The following is a 19,293-nucleotide window of genomic DNA, read 5'->3' on the forward strand; positions in this document are numbered from 1 at the left end:
AAATGGGGTGAGCTTAGATGGACATTTTGGTCAGCATGGACCAGTTTGGGCTGGACGGCCTGTCTCCGTTCTGTCAGACTCTACGATTCTATGATATTATACTTATCTGAGTGGGACCTCATTTTGGTTAAGCGAGAGCTGCAGGCTCTAAATGAACTTTTACTGCCTCAATGTGCAGTTGGTGTGTGATCCTGCACTGAACGTCATGTTGTTCACAAACCACACTTTGATAGAGTTTGCCATTCCCATCAACTTCTGACCTTCATACAGAACACTAGCCGGCCTTCTGGGAGATACTTCCTTGAGACTTGGTACACACTGTCCATCTTCACTGTTAGCAAACCATGGTATCGTTAACATAACATGTGTGCACCATTAGCAATGGAGCCAGAAGGAACAACATGGACCAGTCTGTCTGTGCAGTCTATGCTTCATTGGTTTGCAATTTTGGAGCATCAGTGACATCCAATTTTGTGTTACAGTCTGGAGGGGCTGAATATTTTCTTCTCTTCATGCGTTAGTGTTTAGAGGGGCTGAAAGTCCTCCTTCTGGTCCCAGGGGAAAAGGTTCACAGACATTATTGGGCGACCCTTGGTTCCTGCTAACCAGCGTGATGTACTGACTGAGCTCATTATCTTCCTGTGAAATAGCAGACAGGCAGTGGCATGGAAGAACACAGCAAGTCAGGCAACATTGAGTTCTCCAATTTCAAATGACCTGCTTTCCCATCCCCCAACTCCTTTCCCACCCCTTCCCCTCCATTTCATTCTAGCTACCCTTCTTTTAGATTCAACTGGATTCAGTCCTCCCATCGTCCAACCCAGTGGTATCTCTTTATCTGTGTTCATCTATCCCCACCTCACCACCCTGCATCCTCCTCTCTCGTCCTGCCTCTTTATTTGTAGCTCCCTTACCCCACCCCAGTCCTGAAGAATGTTTATTCCCAAGCAACTGATTCTCCACCTCCTGATGCTGTCTTGCTTGTTGCGTTCTTCCAACCTTCTGCCTGTTTACTTTGCATTTCAACATTTGCAGGATTTTTTTCAAAATCTTTTCCTGTGTAATAGGCTGGAGAAAGCGAAAGAGCAGCGTCTGTTCTTATCCAATAGATTTGATGGGCTGAATGGCTTTCTCAAATTCCTGACAAACCAGCCTGAGATGCTGCATGAGCTTCTTTTTTCTTACTACGGATATGTGCAGGGTCTGGTCGCACTGTTACATGAATGTTGCCGACACTTTAACTGCACGAGCTTGAATGTTGTCCAGGTTTTGATACTTTCGCACCTGAGGAGGTGACACATTGTACTGAACATTGTGAGATCTTCACTGAACATCCCCATCTCTGATGATATGACGGAGGGAAAGAATTGAAGAACGAAATGCAGTTGTTTGTGCCGATAAAGTTTCCCTGATGATCACCCACGGAGATGTCCGGGGACTGGGGGGATTGGTGTCCACCAGGCACACTGTGTTCTGAATGACCCAGCCAATGGGGAGTTTATAACTGATTCCCATTAAGTTCAATTTCGTTCAGTCTCCCTAACACCTTACTCAGTCAAATCATGCCGTGATATCAGGGCCAGTCGATCTGACGCTGTGTTAATGTTGTTGTCATGTTCATGTCAATAAGTCACGGTAGATGTGTGGAGAGTGTTTCCTTCTCTCAGAGGGAAGTAACTTTCTATCCCAGACAGCGGGAGCTACATCATTGAAATGTTTGGGAGCACGGTGTGGTGTTAATGAAAATTGACACTTCAGAAAGTTGAATGCTACAAAGAATTGAGCATGAAAGAGAAATTGCGTTAGAGAGCAGATCAGCCGTGCCCTTCCTGAAAGTAAGGGCAGGCTTAAGGGCCCATATAGTATCGTCTTATTCCAGTTTGCTCCATTGTCTAGTCACCTGGTGGCCTCTTCCATTTCTTGTGTTACGAACTTGAAGTAGCTGAATAGACTGCATGATCTACTCTGGGTACAGTTTTACAGGCTCGAGTGGCTGACTGGCCTCCTCCTGTTACTGTGTATCAGTGTCCAGGGCCTGAAAAGCATCATTCTGTTCTTATGTAACTGAAATCCATATAGACTAAATCTACCGCACTTGGAGAAAGTAAGCACTGCAGATGCTGAGGATCAGAGTCGAAAAGTGTCGTGCTGGAAAAACACAGCTGGCCAGGCAGCTTCCTAGAGGCAGGAAAATCGATGTTTTGGATATTTCGGATGAAGAGCTTATTCCAGAAACGTCGATTCTCCTGCTCCTCCGATGCTACCTGACCTGCTGTGTTTTTCCAGCATCACATCTTTCGACATCTAACGGCCAGACCGAGTCAACTTTCCTGGTAACGTCATCATAGAATTTTAACAAATTCGTCAGTTGCGAACTTCCACTCATAATGTCATGCTGATTAATCCGAATCAAATTCTATTTTCCAAATGCATGTACATCTTATCCCTGAGAATCTTCTCAAGTAACGTACAGATGTTAATCTTCCTGGTCTATAGTTTCTAGACATTTGCTTATTTAGTCCTTCTAGAATAAGCTACAGCATTTGTTACCCTCTAGTCTTCAGGAATCTCACCTGTAGTTAATGATGATCAAATTTATCAGCCAGGGTCCCTGCAAATTATTCTCTCTCCCCTTGTAGTGTTCTTGGATTTATCTGTTAAGGACCATGAGATTTATCCAACTTCAAACATTCTAGTATATTCAAAACCTCACCTACTGTGATATGGATTGTCCCTAAGATATCACCACTAGCTTCCCCAAATTCCCAAGTATTCATGTCTTTCTCCACGGTAAACACAGAGGAGAAATATTTGTTGAGGACATGGTCCATCTCTTATGCTTCCACGTATATATGTCCAGATTGGTCTTTGAGGGTCCGATTCTATCTGTAGTTAATGTTTTTTCTTTAATATTCATAATGAACCTCTCTGGATTCACCCTGATCTTCTCAGCCAAGGCTATCTCACAGCCTTTTATCACTCTACTGATTTCCTTCTTCAATAAACTCTAGTATCCCCTGTATACCTCCAGTGATTCTCCTGATCCCGCCTGCCTGGACTTGAGCCACACCTCCACATTTTTTTTTGGTCAAAGCCTCAATATCTCCTGTCTTCCAAGGTTACCCAGTCCTGTTAACTTTCCTTTCACCCTCACAGAAACATATAGATCTTGAACTCTAGCTGACTCACTGTTAAAGGCTTCCCACTTGCCAGAGGCCCCTTTGCCTGCAAACAATCTACTGCAATCAAACCCGGCAAGCTCCTAATTCAGTCGAAATTCACTTTGCACCAATTTAGAAATTCAATCTGTGGACAGTTTTTTTTTTCTTCTCCATAGCTATTTTAAAACTAATAGAACTATGGTCATAGGTCCCAAACAGCGCATCCATTATCACCTCACTCACCTTTCCTGTCCTATTTCCTAAGAAAAGGTCAAATTTTGCCTCTTCTCGATTAGGACCCTCTACATACTGCTTGAAGAAACTTTGGATGACGTACTTAATGAATTCCATCTCATCAAATCTCTTAATGTTCTGGTAGTTCCAGTCGGTGTCATGAAAAGTAAAACTCCTATTATGGCAACCCTATTGTTCCTGTAAGTCTCCCCAAGCTCTCTACACATTTTTGTTCCTCCAATTACAATTGACTATTTGGGGGCCCATAGGAAAACCCCAATAATGTCACCATCCCCTTCTTATTTCTTAGTTCCACCCGCAAAGTCACTCAGATTGATCTTTTATTTCTTTCATCTCTGATGTTTTGTGATACTCCCCTTAATCAGAAATGCACATTCCCCTTCCCTCTTTCCACCATTTCTGTCCCTCCTAATGCACTTTACCCTGGCACGTTAAGCTGTCAATCCTATCCGTCCCTGAGTCCATATTTCTGTAAGAGCTATACTCTCCCAGTCCCACCTACCTATCCACATCCGGAGTTCATTGACCTTACCTATCTGCCCTTTTGCATTGAAATAAATGCAATTGAATCCAACAGGCATTCCTTGTTCCCCGTCTGGTTCCAGCCTGACCTGTGTTTTAACATTACAAATCCTGATTACAGTATCTCTTTCTAGCTTCGCTCTTGACTCCCTGCTCTTGAGGATACCACCTCCTGCCAATCTCGTTTCAACTCGTCCTTGTAGCATGAGCAAAACTGCTCCAGTACATGTGCAACCTGTCCGTCTTGAACGGGTCACCTTTGTCACAGAAGAGATCCCAATGATCGAAAAATCTCAATCCCTACCCCCGCACCAATTCTTTAGACATATATTTATTTGCCATATTCTCCTATTTTTACCTTCACTAGCTCATGACACTGGAAGTAATCAGGACATTATCACTGTCGAGGTCCTGATTTTTAACATTCCTCCTCGTTCTCTGTAATCACTCTGTAGGACCTCATTCCTATATCTATCTCTGTCATTTGTGCCAACCTGCACAATGACTTCTGGCTCTTCAGCCTCCCTCTTGAGAACGGTCTGCAGCCGCTTGGAGACATCCTGTCCTCTGACACCTGAGAGGCAACACACCATCCTGGATTCCTGTTTGAGCCCACAGGATCTCCTATCTGTCCCCTAACAATCGACACTTCTACCTCTAACACCCTGTTTATCTTTACCCTTTCCCGCTGTGCCCCAGAGCCAGTTGTACTGCTACCAACCTGGCTACTGTTGCTTTCCCTTGAACGATCATTTCCCGACACCCACCCATTCCCCATCCCCAAAATCAGTATCCAGAATGGTATATTTGTTTTCAAGGGGAATAGCCGCAGGGGATTCCTGCACACTCTGCCTACTCCCTTTGCCATTCCTAATTTTCGCCCAGCTACTCTCTGCCTGGAATACAACAGGAAGCAAGGAACGCCTGTTGGATTAAATAGCGTTTATCTAAAGGCAACAGGGCTGACAATTCAGGCAGATGAACTCAGGGCATGGATCATTACATGGGACTTGTAAACAGGCATTGCAGAAACAGGCTAAGGGAGGGACTTGGGTGAGACCACCTCACTAAAGCTCTTATCTATGAAGTCCTCAGTATCTCGGATGACCCTGAGAGCAGCCAGCTACGGCTCCCGAACACTTCCCATACACGTGTAGTCATCAGAGACAGTGGAAGTCTCCCTGAGCACCCACATCCCGCAGGTAGAACAGGTGACTGCCCTAACTACCATCTCGACGGCTGTCAGACTAGCATTAAAGGGACATTACCTGAGCTTACCTGCACTTTTTGCTGAGCTGCTGCTCACTGAAGCCTCTCGAATCAAAGAATTACTACCTGCTCTGCTAATTACAGCATGTCAATCGACCACTCCGCATCACATTTTGGTTAGGGAAGGAGTGAAACATTAATCTTGATTTCAAAAATATACTTTATTCATAAAATATTTTGATGATCTGTACAATTGATGATGCAAATCATATGTGCACATTGCATTTCTTTAGATAGAGAGATTGGAATAATCCTTCGTATATACAAGTCTGTTCGTTTCCCATCCATATAGTTTGCTGAGGTGTCAGCAGAGCCCACTTATTGAGTGGGCCCCCTGTTCTTCTTTGTTGGACAGACATGACAAGGTGGTCTTTCCCCACCGTGACCTGGAGGCAGCTGCCCCACGATTCAGCACGTCCCTCAACATATAGTCCTGGACCTCTGAATGTGCCAGTCTGCAACACTCAGTCGGGCTCTACCCCTTCACCTGGAAGATCAACAGGTTTCAGACAGACGAAAGAGCTTCTCAGACCGACTTGATGATCCTCCAGGCACAGTTGAAGTTCGTCTCAGTGTGCATGCCAGGGAACAGGCCATAGAGCGTGGAGTCCTGTGTCACACAGCTGTTCGTAACGAACCTCAACAAACACCACTGCATTCCTCTCCAGACTTCCTTTGCATAGGCACATTCCAGAAGGAGGTGTGTGAAAGTCTCTTTCACCCCACCCCACCCCCAGCCGCTTCGAGGGCAGCGTGCAGTGCGGCAGAGAGTCCGGGCCTGCATAAAGGATCTCACAGGCAGAGCCCTTCACCCCACCAGCCAAGCCATGTCTTGGTGTTTGCAGGAAATTTCTGACAATGAGGCATTTTGCCAAATGGCTTTGACAGTCTGATCAGGGAACCGCTAGATAGGATCCGCCCTCCCCTTTTCCAGAAGGATCTCAAGGACACTATGTGCTGACCACTTCCTGATGGACTGATGGTTATAGGTGTTTTTCTTCATAAACTTCTCCACGAAGGTCAGGTGATATGGAACGGTCCAACAACTTGGAGCATTACACGGCTGCGAGGCCAGGCCCATCCTTCACAACACCGGGGAATCTCAGTACGCAGTGACACTTGGTGTTTGCGTATCAGGGATCCACGCACAGCTTGATGCAGTCACACACAAAGGTGGCCATCAGGATGAGGGTGGCATTGGGCGTGTTTTCTCCCCCGTTGTCCAAATCTTTATAAATCGAGCCCACCTTTGATCTCCATATAAAATGGAAGATGTCCCGGGTGACTGAGATGGCCCTGGTTCTTGGAATAGGCCAGACCTGTGCCACATGTAACAGCAATGACAGTGCCTCACATCTGATAACTAGGTATTTTTCCCGCGATGGAGAGCGACAGTAGCTTCCATCTGCCCAGTTTCTGCCTCACTTTCCCAATACGCTCCTCCCAATACTTGGCACACGGCCCAGCCCCTCCGAATCGAATACACAGCAGCTTCAGGTGGCCAATCCTGACAGTGAAGGGGATAGAGGATTGACTCGGTTTACCTTGGCCCCCAAGGCCTGTTCGATCTGGTCACATATGCACATGAGTCTGTGTATGGACAACGGTTCCGAGCAGAAAACGGCGAGGTCATCCATGTACAGGGAATTCTTAACCTGTAGGCCCACACTGCCAGGAATAGTCGCCCCTGTCAGGCTTGCATCCTTCCTGATGGACTCGGCAAACTGTTTTAGGCATCACACAAACAAAGCAGGAGAGAGAGGACAGCCCTGCCTGACTCTAGATTTAACTGGGAAGCGATCTGATTCCCGCTCATTGATTGAGACGGCACTGGCAATATTGGTGTAAAGGAGTCTGACCCAATTGCAGACTCTCTCCCCAAAGCCCATTTGGGAAAGGAAATCTCTCATATGCGTATGTGATAGCCTGACAACACTTTCTCCCGGTCCAGGCTGCTGAGGCAGGTGTCCAACCCCACTGTCCTGTTCATAGGTGATCGTATCCCTGAGCAGTGCGAGACTCTCAGCGATCTTCCTGACCGGTACAGCACAGGTTTGGTCAGGGTGAATCACCAACCCAAGAACAGACCTGACCCAGATGGTGATGAATTTTGACAAGATTTTGTAATCCGCATTCAATAGTGATATCAGTCTCCATTTTCTGATTTCCTCCCTCTCACCCTTCCACTTGTAGATGAGGGTGATGATGCCTTTCCTCGTGGATTCACTTATTGTAAATGCCAGAAACATACTGACATACACCTTCCGCAGATCCTGGCCAATCAAGTCACACAGAGCAGAATAGAACTCGACCAGTAAGTCGTCACTTCCGAGAGTTTTATTCTTTTCGAAGGACTTAAGTTCCTTTGTTAGCTCATCCAGAGATAGCGGCTGGTCCAGCCTCTCCCGTGTTCTGTCATCTAGGACCTCCGTGATAGAGGACAGAAACGATTCGGAGGCCACGATGTCGGTTGGCTTCAAGTCATACACACCGGCATTGAAGGATTCGCTGATCCTCATGGAGTCAGCTTGAGATGACGTTAGTGAGCCATCTTCTTCCTTCTTTGTGCACCTTTAGGAGGAAGAAACGTGAGCACTTGTTGTCCTGCTCCACAGAGCGGACGCTGGACTGGAAGATTATGTTGGAGGCCTCTGAGGCAAAGAGCGAAGCTTGCTGGTCTTTCACCTCCTGGAGATCCTCCATGACATTGACTCTCATCATCTGTAGCAGGAGCAGGTTCTGCATTCCTTCCTGGAGTTGGGACAGTTTTGCCCGCCTCTCTCACGCTTGCTGAACACCTTTGAGGGTGAAGAACCTCTTGATGTTCCCTTTTACTATTTCCAACCAATCCACTGGAGACTCAAAGAGGGGCTTCATTGTCCTCCAACCTGCGAGTTTCCTCTTGAGCTCCTCAATGTTTCCTGGAGTCAACTCCTTTGTGTTCAGCTTCAACGTTCCCTTACTCGCCCGCCTCTCGTCCTGTAGGTGATAGTCTGCCAACAGGAGGCAGTGGTAAGAGAAGAACACCGGCTTGACGTCAGTGGATCTGACGGAGAATGTTCGGGACACAAATAGATAATCTATCCGTGAGCACACAGACCCATCTGCCCATGACAATGTATATCTACACTGTGCTCGGTCTGCAGGGGTGCTGAAGACGTCGTCCAGCCAGGCATCTTCTACCGTTTCCATCAGGGCTCTGGAGATGGCGTCCAGTTTACTGTCCCCTCCCGCCGGATTGTCCATCTGCATCAATGATACAGTTCAAGTCTCCAGCCAGAATGACCGGACTGGACGTAGCCAGCAACAGTGGAAGCTGTTGCAGGGCGGCCAACCGTTCACTCTTACCCACTGGGGCGCACACATTAATCAGACTCTTGGTAGCATTCCTGTACATGACGAAAGGTCGAGGAGGCGCCGGGCCAACACCTCTTAACCTCGAAGATGGTGAAATTGCCTCCTCACAACAGGCCGGAGGCTTGGATATCGTTGCCCCCCGAACAAACCGACGGCCCATGGACCCACAAGCTCGACCATCTCCTGTAGCTAGTGAGGTGAGGTGTCCCACACTCCTGCAGAAACAGGACGTCAGCTTTTCCATTGGCCAGGAAGGCCAATATAGAAACACATCGCATAGCAGATTTAGTGCTATGTACATTAACGCTGGCAATTTTTATACCCATTTCAACAGTTTATGAGGTTACCAGTGTCCATTTGTTGTTGGTCCTGCCTCTCTGGTTAAGCTGTCTGCATCCCTGTGGTGTAAGCGAACGGCTGGACACTCGCAGGGCTGAGGTAGCTGTCCAAATGCACGCTGCGGACATTTCCTGCTCTGGTGTTATTAGGCTGGGACCAGGGTCCACACAGTCTAGGTCTCTGCCTGACCACAGGGCTGTCAGAGGATCGCTGCTCCCAGTTACTTGGAGCTGTGGGGCGGTGGGTATCTCCTGGTCCTCACTGGGTGGGGGTTGGTCTTTACCAGTCCCCTCAGAGGGTTTGTCTTTTCCTGCTTGGGCCAGTGCTGCCCTCCTTTCTCCCCATGGCGCTTTGTCTCTTCTTCTAGTGACGACCCTTCTTACACCCGTTCTCATCATCCGAAGAGCTGGTCATATACTCTTCATGCAGGTGTCATTTCCCCCTTTGCTGGGTGGTTTTGGGGACCTCCTCTGCCCCCTTCTTTCCCTCCTCTTACATTACCTCTGTCTGTCCTGTAAGAGCTTGGATTGACTGTTGCACCTCCCCACTGGCTGCCGCCTGGTGCACTCCAGCCGGTTCTTCCGTGTGGGTTCCACCAGACAACGTTTCTCTGCTGGTTCGTGATACCTTTCTGGTCTTTTGTGGTCCACGCTTCGTGTTGCCGTCTCCGGCCATCTGTGCATAGGTGGCGGTCGCTCATCTTGGGCAGGCCTTGTACATGTGTTCCGCCTCTCCACACAGATTGCAGTTCTCGGCCGCTTTGCATTCCTTGGTTGGATGACCATCCTGCCTGCAGTTGTAACAAATAGTCACCTTACAGTCTGCCACCATGTCTACAGTCTACAGTTTCGGCACACTTTCGGCTGCCATGTGTAAATCAAGTAACCTCGACTCCCTCCGATTGCAAAGGAGGATGTTCCCATGGGCATCGACACTTAGGGTAACCCTGACCTGAAGCTTGCTGGTCCAGATGCTGAAAGGTCGATCACATCAGTGCTTTCTCCCTCGACCTGGATGTATCTTATCAGGAAGTTCAGGACATCAGCTGCTGGGACGTTGGGTTTGTATATATGAATCATAACAATCCTACTCCTCTGTGCAGGAAGCACACAGAACGGGACCACCGGCAAGATGGAAAACAAAGGCTCCCCTTCCTTCTCTTTGAACACTTTCTGGAGCTGCTCGCACTGCTTCACGTTCCTGAAAGTCACATCGAAATAGCCTGCCCCAGGGAAATCCTGCAGACAGGACACGTTTGCTGCATCAAACCCGCAGCACACGAGCAGAATCTTCTTGGGGAACACCGTCCATCCATCGGTGTACGTTTCTCCACCTTCTTTACAGTAACCCTGACTGTGTTGTGAATGCCTGGCCTGGGCTGCAAGTGGCTGCTGAGGCCATAGCTCCTAGGTTGGCTGATCCCTGAACTGGCATTAGGCTGAAGCCAGCATGAAGACCCACCAAGAGCAGGTCAGCACAACCAAACGATCCGTCAATCACACTCCAGTGATGATCTCAACTACTTCTGACGATTTGCAACTCGACACCCGTTCTAATAAAAGCAGACGCTTGATCCTAGACTCGTCTTATGGGAGCCACCTTTTGATCATGCCTTACAGTGATGGAATGTTTAGGCCTTAAGCACTCCTTAACACCACGCCCATGCTTGGACGGTGTGTTGCTGAGGTCTTCATTCTGGTAGTGGTGACTGTGCTGATGCAAACGTTCACCCTAACAGCCAATCCGCATTGTCACAGTCCTTTGGTCTTTGCTGTCGCTTAGTATTGCATTGATTAATTCCTTCAATCTATTGACTTCATTCCAAACTCTGTCTCACTCCAGAGGGAGAGATTAGATTAGACTTACAGTGTGGAAACAGGCCCTTCAGCCCAACAAGTCCACACCGACCCGCCGAAGCGCAACCCACCCATACCCCTTACCTAACACTATGGGCAATTTGGCATGGCCAATTCACCTGACCCGCACATCTTTGGACTGTGGGAGGAAACCGGAGCACCCGGAGGAAACCCACGCAGACACGGGGAGAACGTCCAAACTCCACACAGTCAGTCGCCTGAGTCGGGAATTGAACCCGGGTTGCAGGCGCTGTGAGGCAGCAGTGCTAACCACTGTGCCACTGTGCCATGCTGATGTTCCAGTGAATACAGACTATTAGAAAAAGTTTACCATTAGACATACGAGCGACAGCATGCCCATCCGCTCACTGAGTCTGCTTTTCCTGTCAATTAGGGTACATTTGTTCTGATAACCCCATTCCACTTTCCTGCATTTTCCCCGTAATCCTTGTTTAAAAATCTGTCCAGCTCAGCCTTGAAGATATTTAGTGATCCAGCCTCAACAGCCTTCACAATTCTCTACAATGGTTTCCCTCCCATTGATGTGAGATTTGGTCGTCTTTAGTCCCCGTGGTTTTTTTCCAGCACTTTGAGTGGAGGTTGAACATAGATTAGATGTTGTCCTGTTTAATCACACCTCCTCTGTGGCCAGAGGCAAAACAAAAAAAACACACACAAAGTTTAAGAGCCTGTAACCTCCTCCGTCCTCTGACACAGCAGTCTAATTTGCAGTTCATCTGGATCTAGAGATTAGCCCACTTTTTGTCCTGCATCAACTTCCAATTCTTCCTCAGCATCTGTGTCAATTTGGTCAAAGGCACACTGTCATGAACTGACAGTGAATCCAGGAACTGCTTCTCCAAAGCAAAGACCGATATGTCGTACGTGTTTAACATATTCTGTGCACAGGCTGCTTTCTCGGTCCCTAATACTCCCCATTCTTTCTCTTGTTACCCTCTTACCCTTCATACACCGATAAAATGTCATTGAATTCTTGAAAATATTGCCGGCTAATGTTTTTATCATTCCCCTTTTTGCTCTTCAACTTACTTTCTTGAGTTTATCCCTATACATTCACTGCTCTTCTGGGACCTCCATTGACCTGCTCACTTTAGACCTGTTTTTAGAGTCTCTATCATTTTTAATTCCATTCTGAATATTTGTAGACATCCAAGCTTCTCCTGTCTTGTTTTCCTAAATTTCATCTTCAGTGGAACATGTTGCGGTAGCATTGTCATCGATTCCATTTTGAGAATGTGTCGCCCACCCCCACGCTTTCTGCTACAGTTTCACCCAGAAGGAACTGTACTGTGGCCAGATCCTGACTTATTTTTAATTCAATCTGCCTCAGAAGTCCAACAAACTTTCATTTTTGGGAGCTTTTTCTTTTGGTCTTTTCCTTAACATGCTAAAAATTCATGAGTAACAGTCACTAGTGCTACAATGCTTTCCTAATCCTGCCTGCAGTATCTAACTGGCTTTGTTCCTCATAGTGATGCCCAGCACTATACCGCCCATTGTTGTATCTGTTCCATGTTGATGTAAGAAGCTCTCGGGATTAAATTTCAAGACATCTTTCCTCGTCTTAAAATGTTATCACTGTCCTTATGAATATTCGGAATTGAAATACCTGAATATAATAATCCTACTATTGTATTAACACACCTCAGAAAAGTGGTTTTATATCTGCTCCTGTACTTTCTTTTATCTGGGAGTCTATAATATATCCCCAGCAGTGTGTCTGTCATGGTTTTGATCCTGAACACTACACACAAAGCGTCATTCGAAGATCCTTCCAAGGTATCGTCCCTCCTTCCTGCAGTCATTGGCTCCATAATTAACAATGCCATCCGACCTCCTCTTTTATCGCTCTCCTGCCCTGCCTCGCGTTCTTTTACAACAAAATATTGAGTTGTCAGCCTTGACCTCCCTCAGATACGTCTCAGTGATGGCAAAAATGTAACACTTCCACATGTCACCTCGATCCATTTTCACATCTATCTATCTGATAATATTCCCAGCATTAAGCGAAAGAACATCCAGCCTGGAATATAACACCTAGAATACTCTGTAACTCGGAGTTCTTCAGTCGTTTACTGTTTGTTATCAAGCTGCATTATTCATGAACCAAAAATTTGCTCTGGGACTGTTGATTTGTAATTTCTTTTTAAATTAATGTATTCATCCAATGCAATATTCTAGAACTGAAAAGTCAGCCCCACCTAAAATGAATCCTTGGTGATTAATTCCCGGTTCAGTGTGCAGAGGAGTCAGCCCTCAATAATGGAGAAATGAGGACTGCAGTTCTTGGAGATCAGTGTCTAAAATCGCTGGTAAAGCACAGCAAGTCAGGAAACATCCCGTGGGGCTAGAGAGTGAAAACTATGGGCAGACGTCCTTCATCAGAAAGGCTTTAGTGCCTTCACATTTTTTTTCCATTCCGTGATTCACAGGATATTGTGAACTGTATTTGCTCGGGAGGGCAGCCCTGAATGGAAATCAGTCAATCAGTCAGTTGGTTGGGCAGGGAGTAGACAAAGTGAGGTGAAGTGCAGATTGGTTGAAGGACAAACATAAGGACAGATACATCCTCTGGGCCAGACAGGAAACACCCGAGGGTATCACAGGAAGTGGCGCCTTGGTCCATGATTTTTGCATCCTCACTGTCCACTGAAGTACTGTCAGATGACTCGGCGGGGTGGGGGGGGGGGGGGGTGAGAGACAACTGTGAATTCCTTGTTCAGGAAAGGGAATAGAGATAATTCTGGGAATTACAGTATTGGGTAAAGTATTGGAGAGGATTCTGAGAGACAGAATTTGTGATTATTTGGCAAATCATAGTTTGATTAGAGATAGCATGGCTTTGTGAGGGAAGATCATGCCTCACACATCTTATTGAATTCTTTCAGGATGGGACAAAATACATTAATGAATTTAGAGCAGTGGATGTGATGTTCATGGATTTTACTAAGTGCTTGATAGGGTTCCCCATGGTAGGCTCATTCAGAATGTAAAGAGGCATATGATACAGGGAAATCTGGCTGTGTGGATACTGAATTGTCTGGCCAATAGAAGACTAAGGGTGGTAAGACATGGAAAGTTTTCAGCCTGGAGGTCGGTGACCAGTGGTGCTTTGCAGGGATCGGTTCTGGGATTTTCCTGTTGTTTGTGATATTTATAAATGACTTGGATGGTAAAGGGTAAGGGTGCCTTAGTAAGTATTATGAAGTAACAAAGATTGTTGGAGTTGTGGATAGTGTGGAGGGCTGTTATAGGTGTAATGGGACATTGATCGCATGCAGATCTGGGCTGATAAATGGCAGATGGAACTCAACCAGAATAAGTGTGGAGTGATTCATTCTGGAAGGCCGAATTTAAATGCAGAATATAGGATTAAAGGCAGGATTCTTGGCAGTGTGGAGGACCATAGGGATCTTGTGGTCCATGTTATAGCATCCTCAAAGTTGCCACCCAAGTTGATAAGATTGTTCAGACGTATGGTGTTCTGATTAGCAGGGGGAATTAGTTTAACAGCCACGAGGTTTTTCTACAGTTGAAAAAAGGTCTAGTCAGACTAGATGTAGAATATTGTGTTCAGTTCTAGTTGCTTCATTACTGGAAAGACGAGGCTTTGGAGATGGCGCTGAGGAGATTTACCAAAATGCTGCCTGGACTGGAGGGCATGTCTTACAAAGAAAGGTTGAGTGAGCTAGGGCTTTTTTCTCATTGGAGCAAAGAAGAATAGGAGGTGGCATATTAAATGTGTGCAAGATGATATGAGGCATAGATAGAGAGGATAGCCAGAGACTTTGCCCATGGTGGAAATAGCTATCTCGATGGGGCATAATCTTAAGATCATTGGAGGAAGGTTTAGGTGAGATGTCAGAGGTAGGTTATTTACACAGAGCCAGCAGCGGTAGTAGAGTCAGCTGCATTAGAGATATTTAAGCGATGATTGGATAGGCACATGAATGATAGTACAATGAAGGGTATGCAAGTTAGTCTGATCTTCGAGTAGGATAAAAGCTTGGCAGGACGTCAAGGGCCATATGGCCTTTACTGTGCAGCATTGTTCCATGTTTCGTGTTTCACCCATCTGGTGGATTGCCATCAATTGTTGAACGTGTTAGGGTGTGATGTGTATGAGATCAGGAAGCTGGGAGGGGCGTTAGCCCAAAACGTCCAGTTATGGATCATACTGTCACCTGAGTGCGAGTACAAAATGTGTGTGTGATGACATACACCATACAGAAGCCGCCAAGTTCAGTTCGTAACATGATTTTTGACTTGCTATTTGCTCGTGTTTTCTTCAGATATAATCTGTTGGGTGACCCATGTATTAATCAGACGTTTGCTATGTTTCATAAATTGGTCAAAAATAAGGTGTGAGCTATGATTATTCAACTATAATCTCTGAAAACAATTAGATTGTGTTTCTATATTTATGGAACTAAAATATAAGCTCCTGTCCAAATTTTCTAACACAGAAGAAAAGAACGTACATTTTATTCTATATCGGAAAAAACAAAATGGTATCTTTATATATTGGTAATCAGAATTACATATTCAATGTCAGGATTCAAAACAATGCATTGCGATTCCAATCGTTTGAAATTGGTTTGCTTCTGAATGATTACATGTTCAGAGTGAGCAATCGATTGAACAATCAAATGGAATTAGCGGTCTTATACATTCACATAGAATCAATCAGGTTAATTTCTCACTGAAATGTACAAGCTTCAGCTACTTGCCAGCAGTTTTGAAATGGTAATATTCAGCATGCAATGTGAATATTAAACTAAATAAATGATCTGTGTTATCAAATTTTAGTGAACAATAAGTTGAAAACTTTCAATTTTTAGAAAGTATGAAATTTGATAATAAATGTGGACAGTGAAAAAATGATGAACGTATTATCATGTGACTGCAAAATCAGGCATTTTCAAAGAGATTTGTGCAAACATGATAGCATATTTGGTTTAGCAATTGGAATACAACATTTAAAGTAATCATGTTCTGAGTAACAATTAGATTTCATAATGAATTTGACCTTGCAATATTTGCATTTAAATGCTTATGCTGCACCAAATAATGAAACGTTTGCGAGACTTTACAATGGGAAATAACCTGATACTTACTTTTATTCGCACCGGACACATGACAGAGTACAAAAGTTTAAAGTACAGGTGGAGACCATTTGCCACCGTGTGTGCATCAGCTTCAGAAATATCTCCCAAGTCCCTCCCATTTGCCTGCCCTATCGCTGTAGCCCTTAAAATTCATAATTTCCAAATATATCTAGTTCTCCATTTCATCTTTATCCACAATTCTCCCAGGCAGGGCATTTCAAATCCAAACAACTCTCTCAATAAATAAGTTTTTCCTTATTTCACTCTTAGCTCTATTGTTGTTATCCTTGAAATTAAAACTCATTGATTCTAACGATTGGAAACAGAGTATTCTTGTTTTACACTGCAACTTTTTTTTCTTAATTTTGAGCACCGTCATAAGTTCACATCTTTGTCTGTTCTGCTCCAGGAAGAATAAGCCAAATGCCCTGCAAGAACTCAAACAAGCACTACATCGGAAAAACAAGCAGGAAACTAGCCACTCGGATACATAAACATCAACTCGCCACAAAAAAAAGATATGACCCACTATCACTAGTATCCTTATACAGATGAGGAAGTGTACTACCTTGACTGGGTCTGCACATCCATCTGAGGACAAGCCAGAGACACGCAAAAGAATTCTGACACGCATGTCATTTCAATTGGTTCTGCATCAACAAACATTTCGATTTTGACTCCATGTACCATTCTTTGAGAGAAAAAAATAAGTACCGGAAATGACATCACCAACACAAGAAATGGCATCATCAACACAAGGAAGCCCAAGCACTTAAGTAGAAAGTGGGACATAACACCAGCGCTTCACCGGAGCTCACTGATAATGTTCCCTAGTATCGTGATGAACCTCATGAAAATGAACTCTCCAACCCTGCCAGCAAACTGACATCCAGAATAAACCCGATTTCTCTCATCATTCCTTGAACTAAATCCTTCATTCCGGTTTTCATTCTGTTTGTTTATAAAGTCATTGGTATTCTTCTGCAAAGTAATGTTGTGTCTGTCTGTGTGTGAATGTCAGTGCGTATGAGAGAGACAGAACAATCGTCTGTAATCTCTGAATTACTCCCCATGACATGTGGAAAAGAGATAAGGGTTAGAAAGGCAGTATAACTTAATATATTGCTCATAAACTAGGTCAGAGGTGAGCATTTCAGATTTTTGGATTATTGGGATCCGTTTCAGGACAGGTGGGACCTGTACAAGAAGGACAGGACAGAACTGGAGGAGCACCAACATCCTTGTGGGGAAGTATGCTAGTGCAATTCGAATGGATTTAAACTGAAAAAAGGAGAATGGGAACCGAAGCAGTTAGTCAGAAACTGAGCAGAATGTAAAGGTGAACAGGGTATCAGGAAGAGCTAGTCTAATGATCATGCTGAGGGAAGGAATCATGTCAGTTCGAAATGTGATACGGAAGTTGGAATAAACGACAGAGTTGAGGCACAGGTTTTTTCAGGGGTTAACAAATAAGGATGGAGAGTGTGAGGAATGTGAGGGATTGAGCTGTGTGTGATCAGAAAGACTGTGCACAAGAAAATATTAAATGAGAAAGAGTTTGTGGTGGAGTGGGGTGGGGGATGCTGTGGTGAATAACTGGAATTTATCATGCTTTAGAGAAATAGCACCCTTATAGCAAGACGTCTATATTATATTGAAGGAAAAGCTGTGTTCATGATATTGCTGTAGTTATAATAATGGTGGAAAACAGCTGGAATAATGTCAGTGCCGTTGTTGGGCAATACTTGTACTGAGCATTTGAATTATCCTGCATGTTCCTAGAGATGTCTGGGCTGTCCTGGTTTGAGTAGATGCTGAAGCTACGTGCGATGATGCTGGTTTGTAATATAGCAACTTATCGAGTACAGTCAAAGGAACAAACCAGCAATTGCCATTGCTTATTGCTTCAGAATATATCAGAGTGTTCAAGGCTGCCACAGCATAGAATCATGCAACGAAATATCGGCCTATCACGTCTGCGCCAGAAAATGCATAACTAAAGTTCTTTTTAAACGTCTGTGAGATTACCTGCGTCAACCACCCTCCTCGGAAATGCATTCCGGACTCACACCACCTCTCAGTTCAAAACAGACTCCACAAATTCTCTCTCAATCCCCTGCCTCTCAGTTAAAAAGTATGTCTCTTTGTTTTCGATTCTTCAAGTCAGGCAAATAGCTGCTGACTGTTCATCCTGTCCATTTCCCTTATGCTCTTGTACACCTGTACCAGGTTGCCTCCTCAACCTTCCCTGCTGCAAAGAAAACACGAACAAATCTAGCTCTCCCCATTCACAGCTTGAGTGCTCACTTATCTTATTACTTCTGAATTGCATCAACCCACATTTATCAGTGTTAAATTTAATCGGCCATTGACCTATATATCTGAATTTTCTGTTTAATCTTCCTGTAACCTAACAGTTTCCTCCTCACTGTGAACCACACCGCTCATCTGTGTGTCATCCACAACATGATTTATCATTCCACTACTCCCATCTTCCACATTCTCACCATTGTCATTAATGAATATCACATACAAACCATGATTTCCTTCCTGTTCTCCAGATGTTATTCAGAGGAAGATTTGAGATTTCCTGTCTCTTGTTTTTCCTATTTTGGTGAATTTACAGATTGATGTAGTTAAGATCTTTTATGAGGGTGCCACAAATGACATTTTCTACACAGAGTTGAATTCATATTTTACACTCTGCCCCTCTGCAGCGTTTTTCATAAAGCGTTAACTAATTCAGGATAAACGAGGGTTTTGGCACCTTGCGCTGGAAGGTTAGCATTTTGTGTGGCACTGTTATTTGTAACATTCCCTGCAATTGCCATAGCTGAAGATGTTTTTCATCTGCAGGATGGACATGGACTCATTCATTGTTTGTATAAATCAGCTAGTGTGATGAGGATAAATATTCAATTAAATTCTATGTTATGGACAAACTGAAAGAGAGCAAATCATATTCTCATGTCTCCCTTGAATTGGAATCAAATACATACTGTAAAAAAATTCAAAAATGTTGAAGCATCACACTGGAGGACACACAAAAAAAAATGTCATCCACACTTGGTGCAAATACAGAAATATAGATTGCATGTACAATCTAAACAAGAATCGAATGATAGAAAATAAACTACAAGAATTTTTTTATTAATTTTCAATGGAACCCAGATCTCCACTTTCCTGAACAGGGATGTTTTCTCACCCAATCTCACTTCCCCAAAACAAGCTTTTCTCTGTTCCTAAAACTTCATCAACCATTCGTCCTTCTCCTTCCTACTCTTTCCGTAAAATCCTACATCCTTGCGCTCTTTCTTCTGCTGGTACATTCTCTTCCACTGACGATCTCCATTCACACCCTTCTGCCGCTCCCACTGTAAGTTATACCAATTGCCCAGTTACTCC

This window comes from Hemiscyllium ocellatum, chromosome 38, assembly GCF_020745735.1.
Source record: "Hemiscyllium ocellatum isolate sHemOce1 chromosome 38, sHemOce1.pat.X.cur, whole genome shotgun sequence".
NCBI classification, from domain to species: domain Eukaryota; kingdom Metazoa; phylum Chordata; class Chondrichthyes; order Orectolobiformes; family Hemiscylliidae; genus Hemiscyllium; species Hemiscyllium ocellatum.